This window comes from Vidua macroura, chromosome 9, assembly GCF_024509145.1.
Source record: "Vidua macroura isolate BioBank_ID:100142 chromosome 9, ASM2450914v1, whole genome shotgun sequence".
NCBI classification, from domain to species: Eukaryota; Metazoa; Chordata; class Aves; order Passeriformes; family Viduidae; genus Vidua; species Vidua macroura.
In genome coordinates, this window is record NC_071579.1 from 80809 (window position 1) to 98302 (window position 17494).

The window sequence follows — 17494 nt, forward strand, 5'->3', positions numbered from 1 at the left end:
AACAAAATGAAACAGAACAAAAAGAAAAAAAAGAAAAGAAAACCACATTTGAAAGGCAGATCCTCACCAGCAGCTGGTCCATCTCCTACGGGGGACCATATTCTAGGGCACTTTTGGTGCACTTGCCGGAACCTGTCAGGGCACTCTGTGCTTGCAGAAGAGATTTTTTTTTGCCAGGGAGAGGCAAGGGGAGGAGAAATAACGTTCTAGACAGCTCAAATCCATTACTGTGCCACTTCCTGTGCAGCAGGTCCTGTGACAGGATGGGAACTGAGGCTGCTTGACATTTAAAAGCTAAGGACACCAGCACAAGGTGTCCTTTTGCTTTGTCAAGGAAGTGATTCCCAAATCACACAGCCCCCCCACCATCGTCCCTCCCACCACCACCTGAAAGCCTCTTGATTCTCTTCTCAAAAACACAAGGGACACCTCAGAGTTCAGCAAGTTCTGCCAGTGCAGCCCTCGGGGTGCCCCCGTCTCCAGGTCTGTCCCCCTTGCTTTCATCCTCAGCCACGTCATTCTTCAGCCGTGGACAGGAAATTGTCCCCATTTCTCCCGTACTTGGCTGGTTACCTTTTCTCTAAGCCGTGCGGGACCCACGAGAGGAGGCTGTGATCCTCTATCAGCTCATGGGCAGCTCTAGAGGTGACACGGGCAGCACTCTGTCATATCTCCAGAATACGACTCTGAAACAGAAAATGCAACTTGTTCTTTTACAGCCAAGATCTGATTATCTAACTTAAAATGAGCAATTTGGCTGGTACCCGATCAACTTCCAGCTAAAATGAACACCGCCTGTTCTCAGCAACTCCAGAGAAGGAAAGACATTCTCCCTTCAACGCTTCACACCACAGGTGCTGCTCTTACCAGAAGTATTCAGGTAGCAAGACAGTTTTCTCTTTTTGTCCGAGGTTTTGATACCTGAAATCCTCAGGGTGGATGCTCCCAAACCTGAGAGCTCCCGGCAGGCGAGTTTCCCTCCTGCCGAAGCACTGTGCAGGTGACAAACGTGCTGGCTGGGGGAATAGAGACCCCAAAAAGAAAAGGCCCCGACTGCAGGAGCAAAACCACGGCACCCCCGTGAGGCTCCACGATGGCAGGAACCTGTTCCAATTTCAAGGGATCAGGATGGGACTGGCTTAGACACAATCTAAATTATTTCCCCCTCCACACATACACAAAACCAACAAGGAACAGATTTTCAAGAGGACCAAGGCAGAATCAGCTATTCCTTTCTGGTTTGTACTTGAGATCTTGAGGCCATACAAATATATTGGCCTCAAATATATTGGCCTCAAATATGGCCACAAATATATATTTTGTGGTTTGGGGTATTTGGGAACTGTTCTTTTTCAATTCTTACCTGGGAGCCCTGGTCACACAAAGGACTGCTGAGAAAGGAAAGAATGACCCGGAAAATCCTCTGGTAGACATAAAGCTCACAGCAATGTTTGTCACGCAGCCCTTCCCCAAGAAATCTGAGGATCCACTCGTGCTGTTTTGTACTGGAAGCCATAAAGAAAAATACCACCGTCAGACATTCCGACATTTCCAAAGGATACCTGCTCCAAAGAGCAGAAAACCCCGGTTCCCTCTGAGTGCCAGCTCAGGAATTACCACAGCTTGTTCTGGACTTCTCAATTTCCATTCCTATCAAATTTAATCGCTAACATCCACTGGGAACAGTCAGTCTGCAGCCCAAACATGCAGTGGAAATGGAATTTTAGAAGTTGCTGTTTCTAAAATACTTCAGTTGAACTCAAAGTTACTAACCTAAACTCAAAGAGGAATTGTAGCTAGCCGGGGCAGAACATTCTTTTCTTGTGCTCACAGAGCATACGCAGCACAACTCATTGTGCCTTAGTATTAAGAAGACAACAAAAACCTCACAGAAATAACATTTTGAATTCCTACATGAAACAAAAGAAAGACGCTTCTAATTAACTACCTGTGGGAGAATGAGGTTTCATTGTATTTTTGCAGCTGTTTTTAATACATTTCTGAAGAATTACTGGGTACCTAAAATGGGACTCTCACCTCAAAATCAAAACTGTAGAAAAGCTGGAGAAAACCCGGTACCTTCCTCAGGTCCAAACACCGGTGCGACAGAAGGAATCTCTTTACCCTTATGTACACGTGCTCCTCTGTAAAGAGAAAAGGCTGGCATGGTGGAGGAGGACAGCGCTCCCAATCCACAAGCACGGATGACAATTCGTGGAAGCTGCAGTCAGTGAGCGTGCAGCGCTCCGAGCTGGGAGAACAGCCCGGCAACTGCAGAAGGCCTTTGCTCTGAGGCGCGTTCCCATTGCTGCCCACCCTCCCCTTCTCTTGCCCAGGAGGAAAAGCTCAGGCAAGAGCGCACGAGCACAGAGCAGGTGAGGGGATCGACACTCCCCAGGGCTCTGTTTTTCACCCCAGCAGTGACACACGCAGCACGTTCCAGTACCTGGCTTCAGGATCTGCTGTGCCACACGAGCAGCGCAGAGGGTGAGGGAGAAGGTGAACCTGAGGCTTGGCTGCCTGATTCCGTTCTGCACGGCATCCAAGAGATACAGCAACGGCAAGGGCCCAGGGAGAGAAGCCTGAAGCGCAGCCCAAATGAACACAGCGGGAGCACAAAGACATCGATCAGCTTCCGGGACATTTCACAGGTCACACAGGTAAGAGCCCCAGTTCAGCGTCAGGATCAAAACACCCGGAGACCTGTGAGAAAGAAACCGAACTGCAGCCGGCTAAAAGCCGTCCCTGCCTCAAACTCCTTCAAACAACTTGTTCACGAGGAGCCAGGGATTGATTCAATACTCACCAGCCCATCTGGCCAAGGTCAGAGCTCTGTGCCCACCCAGGACACGGCAGCCAGCAGGGACCCTTCTCCCACTCTCCAGCACGGACCTGTGAAGCCAGGGAGAAGTTTACAGAACAGAAGCAGCCAGAAGATGCTCTCTACTTCCATATGCTCTCTGATCGATCATTCCCAAGGAAAGTCCCCACGGATCGGAAGCAACCACCTCTCATTTCTCCTCCGCAATCATCACTGCTTGCCTTTCTGTGCGTTTCCTCCCGTGCCCATCCCCAGAGCACATTAAGTCCATCTTTTGTTCCCAACCGCAGCTCTCCAGCACAAATGCCACTCCTCACACACACAAAGCAAACAGTCATCTGCTTCAGCTTTTGGCTTAGAAAGTAAAAACCTCAGTGCGTCCGGCTATGTGATTAAAACACAGAGACACACGGGTGGACATAGATGGAAAGCTTTTCAGGAGAGAAAAGAGCTGATTCGCTAGCACGCTTCCATACAGCTTCAGAAAAATCAGAATCCACAGCAACTCCTAAGACCCCTGCTGAGGAACCCAGCCCTCCTGGGAACACCCAATGCCGCAGCCACGGGAAAAGGATGGGAGAAGCCAAGCTTGGGGTGAAAAAAAGATGACATCAATACAGGAGCCTGTAAAAAGCCTTCACACAGCAACAGTGGGAACCAGTCCCATTTGCTCCGTCCCTGCTTTTTGGGATGACACAAACAGGAAATGAAAACACGTGAAACACAAGGCACACCTATAGGGTGTGCCAGGTGCTCCTTTTGGCAGCGTGGACGACAAAGGTCTCTCTCTGCGCACTTACAGGCAGCCCGGTTGCAATCCATCCTTAGCCCAAGCCTTCCTCGCCTCCCATTCGCCAGCGCTCTGCTCTGGCCTTTGGAGCGCTGGCCCCGTCCTCCCGCAGCAGCACGGCACCGGAACACAGCGAGGCAAAGCGTGCCGGAGCCGCCCGTGCTGTCAGCGTACCTGTCAGCTCCCGGCGGTGGGCAACTCCGGCCCTGCGGGCAAGGGGGAGACGGCTCGGGCACCTCCAGCGGCTGCTCTGCCCCGATGCTTTCGCGTTCTCCTGCATTTCCCTGCAGCGGAGGGGGTCCGGGACGGGGGCGGATCGTGTCAGAGTGGAGACGGCGGGGAAGCACGGGGAGGCGGCGGGAACGCGGCGGGACGAGACGGGGACGCGGCGGGACGGCGACGACTCGCTTGACCTTCCAAAGATGGCGGCAGGAGGGGCGGGGAAAGCCGGGGCCCCGCTCCGCCGCCTGCGCGCCGCCCCGGCGGCATTTTCCGGCACGCGGTCGCTTCCAGCGTCTAGAGAGGGACGCGCGCGGGGATCGGGAAAGGGGAGTGCAGCCCTGTTCCGACGCCGCTCGCCCCCCGCCCGCCGCCCCCGGCCCGTGAGCGCTGCGACCGCGCCTCCGCCGCCCGCCGAAAGCGGCCCCGCCGGGCCGCCCTCGCCGCTGCCGTTCTTCTCGGTCATCGGGTCCCTTTGCTCTCCCGAATCTCCTTCACCCCTCCCCTCTATTTACAGACACCGCCCCGCTTGCCGCTCGCTCCCGCGCCTCGCCCTTCCCACGCTCGGCAGCCGTCCTTCCCCCCTCAGCCGGCACCCAGCGGCGAGGGGCAGGGCGCTGGCTGGGGGGGGCTGCAGTACCGCTCTCTGTCCACAAGGCGGCAGCACCGCCGGCGGCGGCCACAGCCGGGGGCTGCCGCTCGCCCGGAGGGAAGGGAGGCAGAAAAGAACGGGGGCGATCCCCTTGGAAAAATCCTGAAAAATAAACGGCCCAAACACAGCCGCACACAAACTAAAACACACTGCCTCTAACCCAATAAAACCCCTCCAAAATCCTTTTCTTTTAAACTCTCTAGAACTATCTTTCATATTTATACTTTTCACATTCCCATTTATCATGTATATTGATGCATGATGTTATTTCGATTCTATATTAAATATCTTCCTATGACTTCTATTTATTTATATTTTATCTTTTTATATATCCAGATATATTAATATACATTTCTATATTTATATTCAAAAAATAGTTCTGTTATTTAAAATAAAAGCCCTGCCTGTAACCAAATTCTATCTCTATGATATTAATATTAACGATCTCTTATTTAAAAGAAAAATGCTGCCTGAAACCCGCCCGCCCGCGGCGCAAGTGTGGCAACAGCCCGTGTCCGCAGTACTGGCAAGGCCGCGGGAAATCCCGGCGGGGCGGTGCCTGCGTGGCGCGCGGGCAGTGCAGCACGCGGACCACGATTTTCCCGCGCTTGCTTTTTTTTTTTTTTTTTTTTTTTTTTTTTTTTTTTTTTTTTTTTTTTTTTTTCTATCCGCCATATTGAGAAGGTCAAGAATGTCCCGGACGCCGCGACACTTCCAAGATGGCGGCCGCGTGAGGCCCCTGGGAAGAGAGAGGCGATTATGCCGATGCCTGTCGGCGCCCGCTGAAAACCTGACCGCCTGCGGAGCCGCTGAGCTCACAGTCCGTGGCCACGACACGGGAAAGAGCGTAAAAAATCCCGCGGGGACGGCGCCGGCGTCAGGGTGGCGTGCAGGCAGTGCAGTAAACAGACCGTGGTCCTCCTTTTTCCCGCCCTTTTTGCCGCCATATTGGGAAGGTCAAGCGAGTCCGCGACAACCCACTTCCAAGATGGCGGCCGCGGGAGGACCTCGGGCGAGGGCTGCAGTCCCGCATTCTGGCCACAAGGCGGCGGCACTGCCGCCCGCCTTGGGGCTGCAGGCGGGGAAGGCGCGCAAAGAAGAACAGGCGCGACCCCCTTCCAAACATCCTCTGCAATAAATGCCCCTAAACAGCCCGCACGAAAAAAAACACCAACAAAGAAAACCCTGCCTCTAACCCAATAAGAACCAAAATAAAAAATCTTTTCTTTTAAACTAGTTTTCAATCTATTTTATTCTTATGTTTCATATTTATATTCACAGTTTGATTTAGAATGTATATTCATGTATAACGATAATTTTATCATTTCTTACATTCTTTCCTATTGCTTATAATTTATTTTATTTTATATTTTATACATATCTTAAGATATTGATTACATATTTCTATATTTAGATTAATATTTCTAAAAGGTTTATATTGTTTATAATAAAACCCCTGCCTCTACCCCAGTCAAAACCTAAAAAAAACCCCCTTTCTTCTGAACTGTGTTTAAATTTATCTATGTTTTTCGCATTTATATTGAAATTTGCATTGTAAATGTAGATTGATGTATGGTGTTATTTATATTCTATCTCTTCCTATTACTTATTTTTATTTACACTTTATATTTTTTATCTATCTTTATACATTGATGATCTATTTCTATTTTTAGAATTATATCAAAATAAAATGTATATTCATATTTTTTAAAATAAAAACCCTGCCTCTAACCAAATAAAGACCAAATAAGCCCTTTCTAATTTATTTTATTTATATTTTTAATTTTTATAATAAAAGCCCTGCCTACTACCAAATAGAAAATTTAAAAAAAACCTTTATTTTAAACTATATTTGAATATTTTTCTATTTATGCTTTTGATATTTACATTTATAGTTTCTTACATATTATATTACAGTATATTGATGTACTATATTTAGATATATAAAATATATGACATGTCATGTGGTATAATAAGACATATACAGTATAATATCCATTATGTATTGTATCAATTTCTATGATTTTGTATTTTATATCTATCTACATATATTAATTATACATTTCTATATTGATATTTTCTATGGATTTGATTTATATGTATAATCTATATTCATATGTACTTATATAAACATACTCTAAAATACTCTATAGAGTATAAAATACTCTATATCAAACATTATAACATCTTACGGTGATAGATGATATTATTTATGTTACATGTTCTATTTATATGTATTCTATTTATATTTAAAATGGAAGTTTTATATTCCCATTTTTATATTTCTAGATTTGTTTTCTTACATTATAGTTATAGTTATAATTTTGCATTTAAGATCCAATACCTAAAACTAAAATGCTAATACAAACAGCAACGAATTCCCACCCATACCGTCCAAAAATATTAGAATGGCTCCACCAGCCAACCAACTACCAGCAAAAAAAACCCACACTACACTCTTTTCACTAACAATTCTTATCACATCACAAAAATTAAACAAAAATGAAAAAAACCCCTATAGAATCCCACACAGCAAATCACAAAAAACACTAAAAAGAAAAAAAAAATCCAACTAACTTACTAAACTCCAAACCCTACAACAGACCCTGAACGTTACTAAAAAAAAAAAAAAAAAAAAAAAAAAAATCCAAAACTCTACCTCAACACTAACTCATAAAGAGAACCCAATACGCTATAAAATAAACTTTAAAAACCACCAAACCAATTACCGATATAAAAAATTCTAAACCACTAAGAAACAAAAAAATCACCACCCAAATAAAATAACTACCCAAAAAAATCCACCATATAAACAACCATGTTCCCAAAAATAAAACGATAAAAATAAAAACCAGCAACCAAATACATCAAACTACAAAAAATTATAAAAACTTAAATTAACAACAACAACAAAATGATTCCTAACTCAATAAACCCATAATGCCTCAAACCATCATCAAAACTAAAATACCACCTGGAAATAAACACCAAGCCAAAAGATAAATGTAACCATAAACAATATCTCCCAGATTCTCTGCAACAACAAAACATACACGACAATCAAACATACCAAATGAATAAAACCTCTATAATACAATAAACAATAATGCAATCATCAATATTACGAAAACCTCACTAATTAACTACAGGACACTGCCTCAAACCCACCAAAACGAACACTACATACTCACGCTAATAAAAGCCACCACAATCCAATTAAAAACCTAACCGCTACTTCATGCCACGACCCATAAAAAACATTGTAAACCTTAAAATATATAATTTTAAATTATCTTTTTATAATATAAAAATATTATTTAAAAATCCAACCAAAAAAATCAAAACAAATCAAAACAAAACAAAAAAATCCAACAAATTCCACAAAAATAAAATCCAACAACAAAACTCAATCCAAATAAATCCTTGCCATCAGCACCTGAACCAAGAACCATAACACTCAAGAAGCACACCATGTCCCTTAGCATACACCAGCTACGAACAAAACAAAACGATACAACCAATTCCTAAGAACCACCTCCAAACCGCTACACCAAGGACCTTCGGAAAATGAAAAGCCGCGCTGCCGGCCCCGGGCGGAGCGCGGCTCCCGGCAGGAAAGCGGCTCCTGCGGCAGGCAGAGGCGGCGCCGCGCCGGGAGCCCCCCGCCCGCTCCCCCTGCCCGGCGGGGCCGGCACCGGGCCCAGGGGGCCCCGGCGGCGCCCGAGCCCCGCGCCCGGAGCGGACGGAGCGGCCGGCACCGGCCGGCACCGGCGCAGCGCCCGCGCCGCCTCTCCCGCCCGCCGGCCCGGCAAAGCTCCCCGCGGCTCCGCACGCCTCGCTCCGGCGCGGCTCCGGCAGTCCCGCGCCAGCCCGGCCGCGCCCAAGTCCCCTTCCACCTCGGCAGCTCCCCAGGCAACGCCAGCAGCTCCCGCGCCACAGCCTTGGCTGCCGGGCCAGGGGCAGAAGAAGCGCCCTCCAATGCAGCGGCACAGCCCGATTCCAACCCTTCAAACGCTGCGAGAGCTGCAGCCTCCTTCAATTCAACCCCCGGAACTTACGCCACACTCAGGTGCTCGCCTCACTTCAACAAGGGCAAATAAATGTGTTCTCCCCTTCAGTTTCAGCCCCTATAAGAGCAGAAAAGAAGGGCTTGTCCTCAAATGAAATCCCTCAAGTTGTGGGAATCTTTCAAACCAGAGGGTTTTGGGAAAGCTGCAAAAGGCAGGCCTCAGAAACAGCAGAACTGCGATTCGAGCTAAGCATAAGACTTGTCAGCAGAAAAATTATATAAGAAGTAGACGTTAACTACAAATAGAACAATGGGCTGTGTATTATCGCTTGTCTGGAATAACTCCCTAAGCCACAGAAAAGTGTATCTAGCGAGATGTTAGGAAGTTCTAAGCTTAAGAATGGAGCCCTGTGCATTGTGTTTTAAGGCTTACGAGCAGGCATTGCATTGGAAAAAAGCGAGCGTTGTTTTAACCAAAGGTACGTGTGCTTGCAGTGGTGGGATAGAATGGGTGTCAATATGCTTTTGCTTCGTGTGACTGGTCAAAAAACTTTAAAGTAAATTCTAACATTAACTTCTTGGTCTGCTGGCGGGGATGTGAGCTGCTGGCACCTTCCCGTTGTCATAACCATGTCATGAGAGTGATGCAAAAAAATAAAACAGCTCGAGACGCCTTCCTCAGCAGTCCCGTCCCGTTCCTGATTTGTACATAGACCCCCGGCTGGCGACAGAAATGATGGGGAAAGGGGGATTTTTACCTCCATCCAAATCCTTTAAAAGTAGGGACAACAGGGCTGCCCACCCAAATTTAAACCTTAGGGTGATGAAAATGGTGTGGGGGGGGTTACCCTCAAATCAAACCCATCATACGACAACAATATTTCCCCCCTTCCATTTAAAATAGAACACAGGGATTCCCTGACACCCCTGGGATACCCCTAACATCCTGGAAAAGGCAGGTTTGCCTTCAATCAATACCCTCAAAACCACACGTGAAAGGGGATCCCCCACCAGTTCAGACACGGTCAATAATGGAAGACAAGTCGCTACCCTCAATTTGAATTTCTTTTGTACTCAAAATACTTTTTTTTTTTTTTTTTTTTTTTTCTTCTGGGAGCACCGGGGAGGGATTGGCAAGATGAAATTTAAAAGGGAAAGGAGAAATGTCCCCGCTACAAATGCACATGGGCTCACCTGTTTGGCTGCCGCTACCCGGCACAAAGGTTTGTCCCTCGGCACCTCCTCTGAGCAATGCTCCAGGTATCCAAGTGCGTATCCAGGTGATCCCGCAGACCCTGTCCGAAGCTGTCACCGTCCCTGCAAGGACAGCCCCAGGAGCCGCCCATAAACTCCTCTTCTCCAGCAGCTCCCTGTAAAATCAGCTGAGGCAAAGCCCCTAAAACAGCCGCCGGCAGGAGCCGGCCCCTCCTTATCCTCACAGTTCACACCTGGGGCTGCTCTGGCTTTCTTTCCAAATGAATTTAGAGACAAATTCCTATTTTTACCAATACCTATGAAAACGAAGCACTTGACAGGATGTAGTATTCTACACACCCCCCTCCCTGTGCATTTTGGGGCAGCTTTGGGTCCCTCGGGGGGACGGCACCCGGCAGGACCCCCCCTCATTCACCACCCACCTGCTCCTCCGCCGCAGCGTGCGTCCCTCTCCTAGGGACCTTGGGGTGCCCCAAATGACACCAGAGCCCCGAGTCTTCACCCCTTTTTCCTGGCCCCCAAAGAAGGCACAGAACGAGTCTTAACTGCCCTGGCTGGCCACTTTTCTTCCCCAGGGAAAAAGGACAGGTCTTTGTCTCCAGGGGCCTGTGGCCCTGAAGTGGCCGGACACCTCCAAAAATCCAAACGATCGAGGATGTGTCGCAGACCCAAGCTGCCCCCAGCTCAAACCTGTGCTGCCCTGACAGTCCCAAGGGAACCCTACAAACTGACATCAGGAACCTGGGCTGGCCACTTTTCTTTCCCAGGGAAAAGAACCGGTCTCTGTCTCCAGGGGCCTGTGGCCCTGAAGTAGCCGGACACCTCCAAAAATCCAAACGATCGAAGATGTGTCGCAGACCCAAGCTGCCCCCACCTCAAACCTGTGCTGCCCTGACAGTCCCAAGGGAACCCTACAAACTGACATCAGGAACCTGGGCTGGCCACTTTTCTTTCCCAAGGAAAATATCTGATTTTTGCCTCCAGGGGCCTGTGGCCCTGAGTGGCCGGACACCTCCAAAAATCCAAATTATCTCAGATGTGTCGCAGACCCAAGCTGCCCCCACCTCAAACCTGTGCTGCCCTGACAGTCCCAAGGGAACCCTACAAACTGACATCAGGAACCTGGGCTGGCCACTTTTCTTTCCCAGGGAAAAGGACCGGTCTTTGTCTCCAGGGGCCTGTGGCCCTAAGAGGCCGGACACCTCCAAAAATCCAAACGATCGAAGATGTGTCGCAGACCCAAGCTGCCCCCACCTCAAACCTGTGCTGCCCTGACAGTCCCAAGGGAACCCTACAAACTGACATCAGGAACCTGGGTTGGCCACTTTTCTTTCCCAAGGGAAAAGGACCGGTCTTTGTCTCCAGGGGCCTGTGGCATTGAGTGGCCCGACACCTCCAAAAATCCAAACGATCGAAGATGTGTCGCAGACCCAAGCTGCCCCCACCTCAAACCTGTGCTGCCCTGACAGTCCCAAAGGAACCCTACAAACTGACATCAGGAACCTGGGCTGGCCACTTTTCTTTCCCAAGGAAAAAGGCTGATCTTTGCCTCCAGGGGCCTGTGGCCCTGAAGTGGCCGGACACCTCCAAAAATCCAAACGATCGAGGATGTGTCGCAGACCCAAGCTGCCCCCACCTCAAACCTGTGCTGCCCTGACAGTCCCAAGGGAACCCTACAAACTGACATCAGGAACCTGGGCTGGCCACTTCTCTTTTTCAAGGAAAAGGACCGGTCTGTGTCTCCAGGGGCCTGTGGCCCTGAGTGGCCGGACACCTCCAAAAATCCAAACAATCGAAGATGTGTCGCAGACCCAAGCTGCCCCCACCTCAAACCTGTGCTGCCCTGACAGTCCCAAGGGAACCCTACAAACTGACATCAGGAACCTGGGCTGGCCACTTTTCTTTCCCAAGGAAAAAGGACCGGTCTGTGTCTCCAGGGGCCTGTGGCCCTGAGTGGCCGGACACCTCCAAAAATCCAAACGATCGAGGATGTGTCGCAGACCCAAGCTGCCCCCACCTCAAACCTGTGCTGCCCTGACAGTCCCAAGGGAACCCTACAAACTGACATCAGGAATCTGGGCTGGCCACTTTTCTTTCCCAAGGAAAAAGGACCGGTCTTTGTCTCCAGGGGCCTGTGGCCCTGAGTGGCCCGACACCTCCTAAAATCCAAACGATCGAAGATGTGTCGCAGACCCAAGCTGCCCCCACCTCAAACCTGTGCTGCCCTGACAATCCCAAGGGAACCCTACAAACTGACATCAGGAACCTGGGCTGGCCACTTTTCTTTCCCAAGGAAAAAGGACCAGCCTTTGTCTCCAGGAGCCTGTGGCCCTGAGTGGCCGGACACCTCCAAAAATCCAAACGATCGAAGATGTGTCGCAGACCCAAGCTGCCCCCACCTCAAACCTGTGCTGCCCTGACAGTCCCAAGGGAACCCTACAAACTGACATCAGGAACCTGGGCTGGCCACTTTTCTTTCCCAAGGAAAATATCTGATTTTTGCCTCCAGGGGCCTGTGGCCCTGAGTGGCCGGACACCTCCAAAAATCCAAATTATCTCAGATGTGTCGCAGACCCAAGCTGCCCCCACCTCAAACCTGTGCTGCCCTGACAGTCCCAAGGGAACCCTACAAACTGACATCAGGAACCTGGGCTGGCCACTTTTCTTTCCCAGGGAAAAGGACCGGTCTTTGTCTCCAGGGGCCTGTGGCCCTAAGAGGCCGGACACCTCCAAAAATCCAAACGATCGAAGATGTGTCGCAGACCCAAGCTGCCCCCACCTCAAACCTGTGCTGCCCTGACAGTCCCAAGGGAACCCTACAAACTGACATCAGGAACCTGGGTTGGCCACTTTTCTTTCCCAAGGGAAAAGGACCGGTCTTTGTCTCCAGGGGCCTGTGGCATTGAGTGGCCCGACACCTCCAAAAATCCAAACGATCGAAGATGTGTCGCAGACCCAAGCTGCCCCCACCTCAAACCTGTGCTGCCCTGACAGTCCCAAAGGAACCCTACAAACTGACATCAGGAACCTGGGCTGGCCACTTTTCTTTCCCAAGGAAAAAGGCTGATCTTTGCCTCCAGGGGCCTGTGGCCCTGAAGTGGCCGGACACCTCCAAAAATCCAAACGATCGAGGATGTGTCGCAGACCCAAGCTGCCCCCACCTCAAACCTGTGCTGCCCTGACAGTCCCAAGGGAACCCTACAAACTGACATCAGGAACCTGGGCTGGCCACTTCTCTTTTTCAAGGAAAAGGACCGGTCTGTGTCTCCAGGGGCCTGTGGCCCTGAGTGGCCGGACACCTCCAAAAATCCAAACAATCGAAGATGTGTCGCAGACCCAAGCTGCCCCCACCTCAAACCTGTGCTGCCCTGACAGTCCCAAGGGAACCCTACAAACTGACATCAGGAACCTGGGCTGGCCACTTTTCTTTCCCAAGGAAAAAGGACCGGTCTGTGTCTCCAGGGGCCTGTGGCCCTGAGTGGCCGGACACCTCCAAAAATCCAAACGATCGAGGATGTGTCGCAGACCCAAGCTGCCCCCACCTCAAACCTGTGCTGCCCTGACAGTCCCAAGGGAACCCTACAAACTGACATCAGGAATCTGGGCTGGCCACTTTTCTTTCCCAAGGAAAAAGGACCGGTCTTTGTCTCCAGGGGCCTGTGGCCCTGAGTGGCCCGACACCTCCTAAAATCCAAACGATCGAAGATGTGTCGCAGACCCAAGCTGCCCCCACCTCAAACCTGTGCTGCCCTGACAATCCCAAGGGAACCCTACAAACTGACATCAGGAACCTGGGCTGGCCACTTTTCTTTCCCAAGGAAAAAGGACCAGCCTTTGTCTCCAGGAGCCTGTGGCCCTGAGTGGCCGGACACCTCCAAAAATCCAAACGATCGAAGATGTGTCGCAGACCCAAGCTGCCCCCACCTCAAACCTGTGCTGCCCTGACAATCCCAAGGGAACCCTACAAACTGACATCAGGAACCTGGGCTGGCCACTTTTCTTTCCCAAGGAAAAAGGCTGATCTTTGCCTCCAGGGGCCTGTGGCCCTGAGTGGCCGGACACCTCCAAAAATCCAAACGATCGAAGATGTGTCGCAGACCCAAGCTGCCCCCACCTCAAACCTGTGCTGCCCTGACAGTCCCAAGGGAAGCCTACAAACTGACATCAGGAACCTGGGCTGGCCACTTTTCTTTCCCAGGGAAAAGGACCGGTCTGTGTCTCCAGGGGCCTGTGGCCCTGAGTGGCCGGACACCTCCAAAAATCCAAAGGATCGAAGATGTGTCGCAGACCCAAGCTGCCCCCACCTCAAACCTGTGCTGCCCTGACAGTCCCAAGGGAACCCTACAAACTGACATCAGGAACCTGGGCTGGCCACTTTTCTTTCCCAAGGAAAAAGGACCGGTCTTTGTATCCAGGGGCCTGGGGCATTGAGTGGCCGGACACCTCCAAAAATCCAAATGATCGAGGATGTGTCGCAGACCCAAGCTGCCCCCACCTCAAACCTGTGCTGCCCTGACAGTCCCAAGGGAACCCTACAAACTGACATCAGGAACCTGGGCTGGCCACTTTTCTTTCCCAAGGAAAAAGGCTGATCTTTGCCTCCAGGGGCCTGTGGCCCTGAGTGGCTGGACACCTCCAAAAATCGAAACGATCGAAGATGTGTCGCAGACCCAAGCTGCCCCCACCTCAAACCTGTGCTGCCCTGACAGTCCCAAGGGAACCCTACAAACTGACATCAGGAACCTGGGCTGGCCACTTTTCTTTCCCAAGGAAAAAGGCTGATCTTTGCCTCCAGGGGCCTGTGGCCCTGAGTGGCTGGACACCTCCAAAAATCGAAACGATCGAAGATGTGTCGCAGACCCAAGCTGCCCCCACCTCAAACCTGTGCTGCCCTGACAGTCCCAAGGGAACCCTACAAACTGACATCAGGAACCTGGGCTGGCCAGTTTTCTTTTCCAAGGAAAAAGGCTGGTCTGTGTCTCCAGGGGCCTGTGGCCCTGAAGTGGCCGGACACCTCCAAAAATCCAAACGATCGAAGATGTGTCGCAGACCCAAGCTGCCCCCACCTCAAACCTCTGCTGCCCTGACAGTCCCAAGGGAACCCTACAAACTGACACCTGGAACCTGGGCTGGACACTTTTCTTTTCCAAGGAAAAAGGCTGATCTTTGCCTCCAGGGGCCTGTGGCCCTGAGTGGCCGGACACCTCCAAAAAATCCCAACAAGCCAGGATGTGCCCTCCACTGGCACCTTTCCAAAGCATTGCACTAGATTCCAGTAGTACTCTGCATTTGCAGTGGTTCAGCCTGTCTGACCCTCATCCTGACCCTTAAAATGCACTAAGGAATTCTAAAACAGCCCTTAGGAAGGTGTAACAATGCCCTAAAAGACACCAGACAAGTCCTAAGAAGCCTTCCAAAATCCCCTAAATATTCCTAATAGTCCTGCAAAAACACTCAAGGAAACCTGCTCAGCCTCCAAACCCTTCCTGGTGCTCTCTAGCCCACAGATGTCATCCCTACCTTTCTCCAGGGGGTCCTGTTGTCCTCTGAGGGTTCTGTCGTTGTCCTGGTGTGAGGGTCACTGCCTTGTCCTAGCGGGAGCGTTCCGGTGTGCTCTCGCTGTTAGGGTTGCTGTGTGGTGCTGCTGCTGGCAGGGCTGAAAAGGGAAAAGGCTCTTGTTAGGGGGGCTGCTTAGGCTGAGGTTAGGGCTGGGGGGAGAGGTGGTGCTCCTGTACCCTAACTTGCCTCCTAAGCTGTACCCTGTAGCCCTGATCTCCACTGCACTGTCCAGCCCTCAAGCCCTCGCCCTTTACCCCTCAACCTCTCCCTCTGCCCCCCAGCCCTCAGGCTCTGTGTGTCACCCTCGAGCCCCCCCTTTGCCCCTCAAGCCCCCTCTCAGCTGCCCCTCAGCTCCTGTGCGTCACCCTTAATCCCTCTCCTTTGCCCCTCAGCCCCCAGCTTCTCTGTGTCATGCTCCAGCTGCCCCTGCCCCCCTCAGCATCTCTCTGTCACCCACTGTCCCCTTTCCCCGTGCCTCCCTCAGCTCCCAGCCTCTGTCACCCTCAAGCCCCCACAGTGCCCCTCAGCCTCTAGGTGCTGTGCCATGAAAAAACATAAAATTTCCCTAAAAACCCCTCATCTTCAAAATGTTCTAAAAGCCCCACAAAAACATAACAATAGCCTCAGAATACCCTTAAAATACAAGAAAAATACCCTCCTTTTAAAAAAACCCTAAAACACACCTAAATATCCCTAAAAAACCTTTAAGAAATCCCTCAATATTCCTAAAAGAGCTCTAAAAATACCCCAAAATACTTAAAATGCCCTGATAAGACCCTAAAAAAACCTAAAAGTTCCCTCAAAAGACCTAAAAATACCCTAGTCCTAAGAGTCCTCCACATACCCTCAATAGACCTAAAAAAAGCTCCAAGAACACCCCAAAAAAACCCCATAAAAATTCTAATTAGTAGTAAGAAAGCCATGAAAATACCCTAAAAAAAATCTTTTAAAAGCCCTAAAAAAGCCCTAAAAGTATCCTAAATAGTCACAGAAAATTCCTAAAAAGCTCCTGTGAAAAAAACCCTAAAATATCTTTTTAAAGCCCTAAAAAACCCCTAAAAAAGTGCTCAGTCCCCAACCTCTACCAGTCACTCTCTAGCCAGCAAACATCATCCCTACCTTTTCATTAGGGTCACTGCCTGCAGCTGCTGGGAGGGTTCTGGGGCTGTCCCAGCAGTAGGGTTGCTGCCTGCAGCTGCTGTTGAGGAAAACTGGTGTTCTAGGGGTGTGTTTAGGGTGAGCTTAGGGTTGGGGTGAGGGCTGCTGCTGTACCCTAACCCTTCCTGGTACCCCGTGCCCTGTCCTTTGTACCCCTAACCCTCAGGGTCAGCTCTCCACCTGTCAAGTCCCCCCCTTTTTGCCCCTCAGCCCGCAATGTCTGTGTGTCACCCCAAGCCCCCCGACACTGTCCTGTGGCCCCCTAACCTCCACCGTGCACTTTCCACCCTTGTAGGGGTGGTTTTAAGGGTGGGCTTAAGGGTGCTGTGAGGGCTGGTTCACCTGTCACCCTCAGGCACCCCCCCACTTTGTCCCTCAGGCACCCCCTGCCTCTCAGCCTCCTTGTGTCACCCTCAGGTTCCCACCGCAGCTTCTCAGCGTCTCTGTGCCACCCTGGAGCCCCCCTTTTTAACTCCTAAAGACCCCTTCTGCCTCTCAGCTGCCCCCATGTTCTGTGTCACCCTCCAGCCCCCTCCCCTCAGCCCCAGGTGCCTTTGTGACACCGCGCGGCCCACAGACGCCGTCCCTGCCTGTTTTCTTTGGGTGTTGTCCTGCTGCGAGGGCCGCACTATCCCCACGAGTCCGGGCTCCCATGTCCTGCTGCAGGGAGTCACACCTGGGGCATGGGAGGAGTGAGGGATGGGGCAGGGGCGGGATGGGGAGGGGTGAAGGGTGGAGAGAGACTGGGGAAGGGGTGGGCTGGAAGGACAAGTAGGGGTGAGGGGTGGAGACGGGGACAGAGCAGAACAGGGCAGAGGGAAGAGGGACATTTGGAGGGGGCAGTCCACATATCCCAGACCAAAGCTGCAGCAAAATACAATTTTAGTGGACAGGGCAAAGCCAAACACCACCTGCAAACTGACATCAGGAACCAGGGCTGGCCACTTTTCTTTCCCAGGGAAAAGGGCATGTCAAGGCCACAGACCCCTGGAGGCAAAGATCAGCCTTTTTCCTTGGGAAAGAAAAGTGGCCAGCCCAGGTTCCTGATGTCAGTTTGTAGGGTTCCCTTGG

At 50.6% G+C, this 17494-nt stretch overlaps 2 long non-coding RNA genes across 2 annotated transcripts; both read right to left on the minus strand.

The window, feature by feature from the left end:
- Positions 1-611: 611 nt before the first annotated feature.
- LOC128811259 (uncharacterized) lies at positions 612-1906 on the minus strand. The gene is made up of 3 exons (XR_008438279.1): positions 1774-1906; positions 1364-1505; positions 612-686 (listed from the first exon to the last, which is right to left on the minus strand). It is a non-coding gene; the product is annotated as an uncharacterized LOC128811259 (long non-coding RNA).
- Positions 1907-2306: 400 nt separating this feature from the next.
- LOC128811257 (uncharacterized) lies at positions 2307-15310 on the minus strand. Its single transcript, XR_008438277.1, has 5 exons — positions 15227-15310; positions 9686-9808; positions 8541-8609; positions 2807-2892; positions 2307-2703 (listed from the first exon to the last, which is right to left on the minus strand). It is a non-coding gene; the product is annotated as an uncharacterized LOC128811257 (long non-coding RNA).
- Between the last annotated feature and the right edge of the window lie 2184 nt (positions 15311-17494).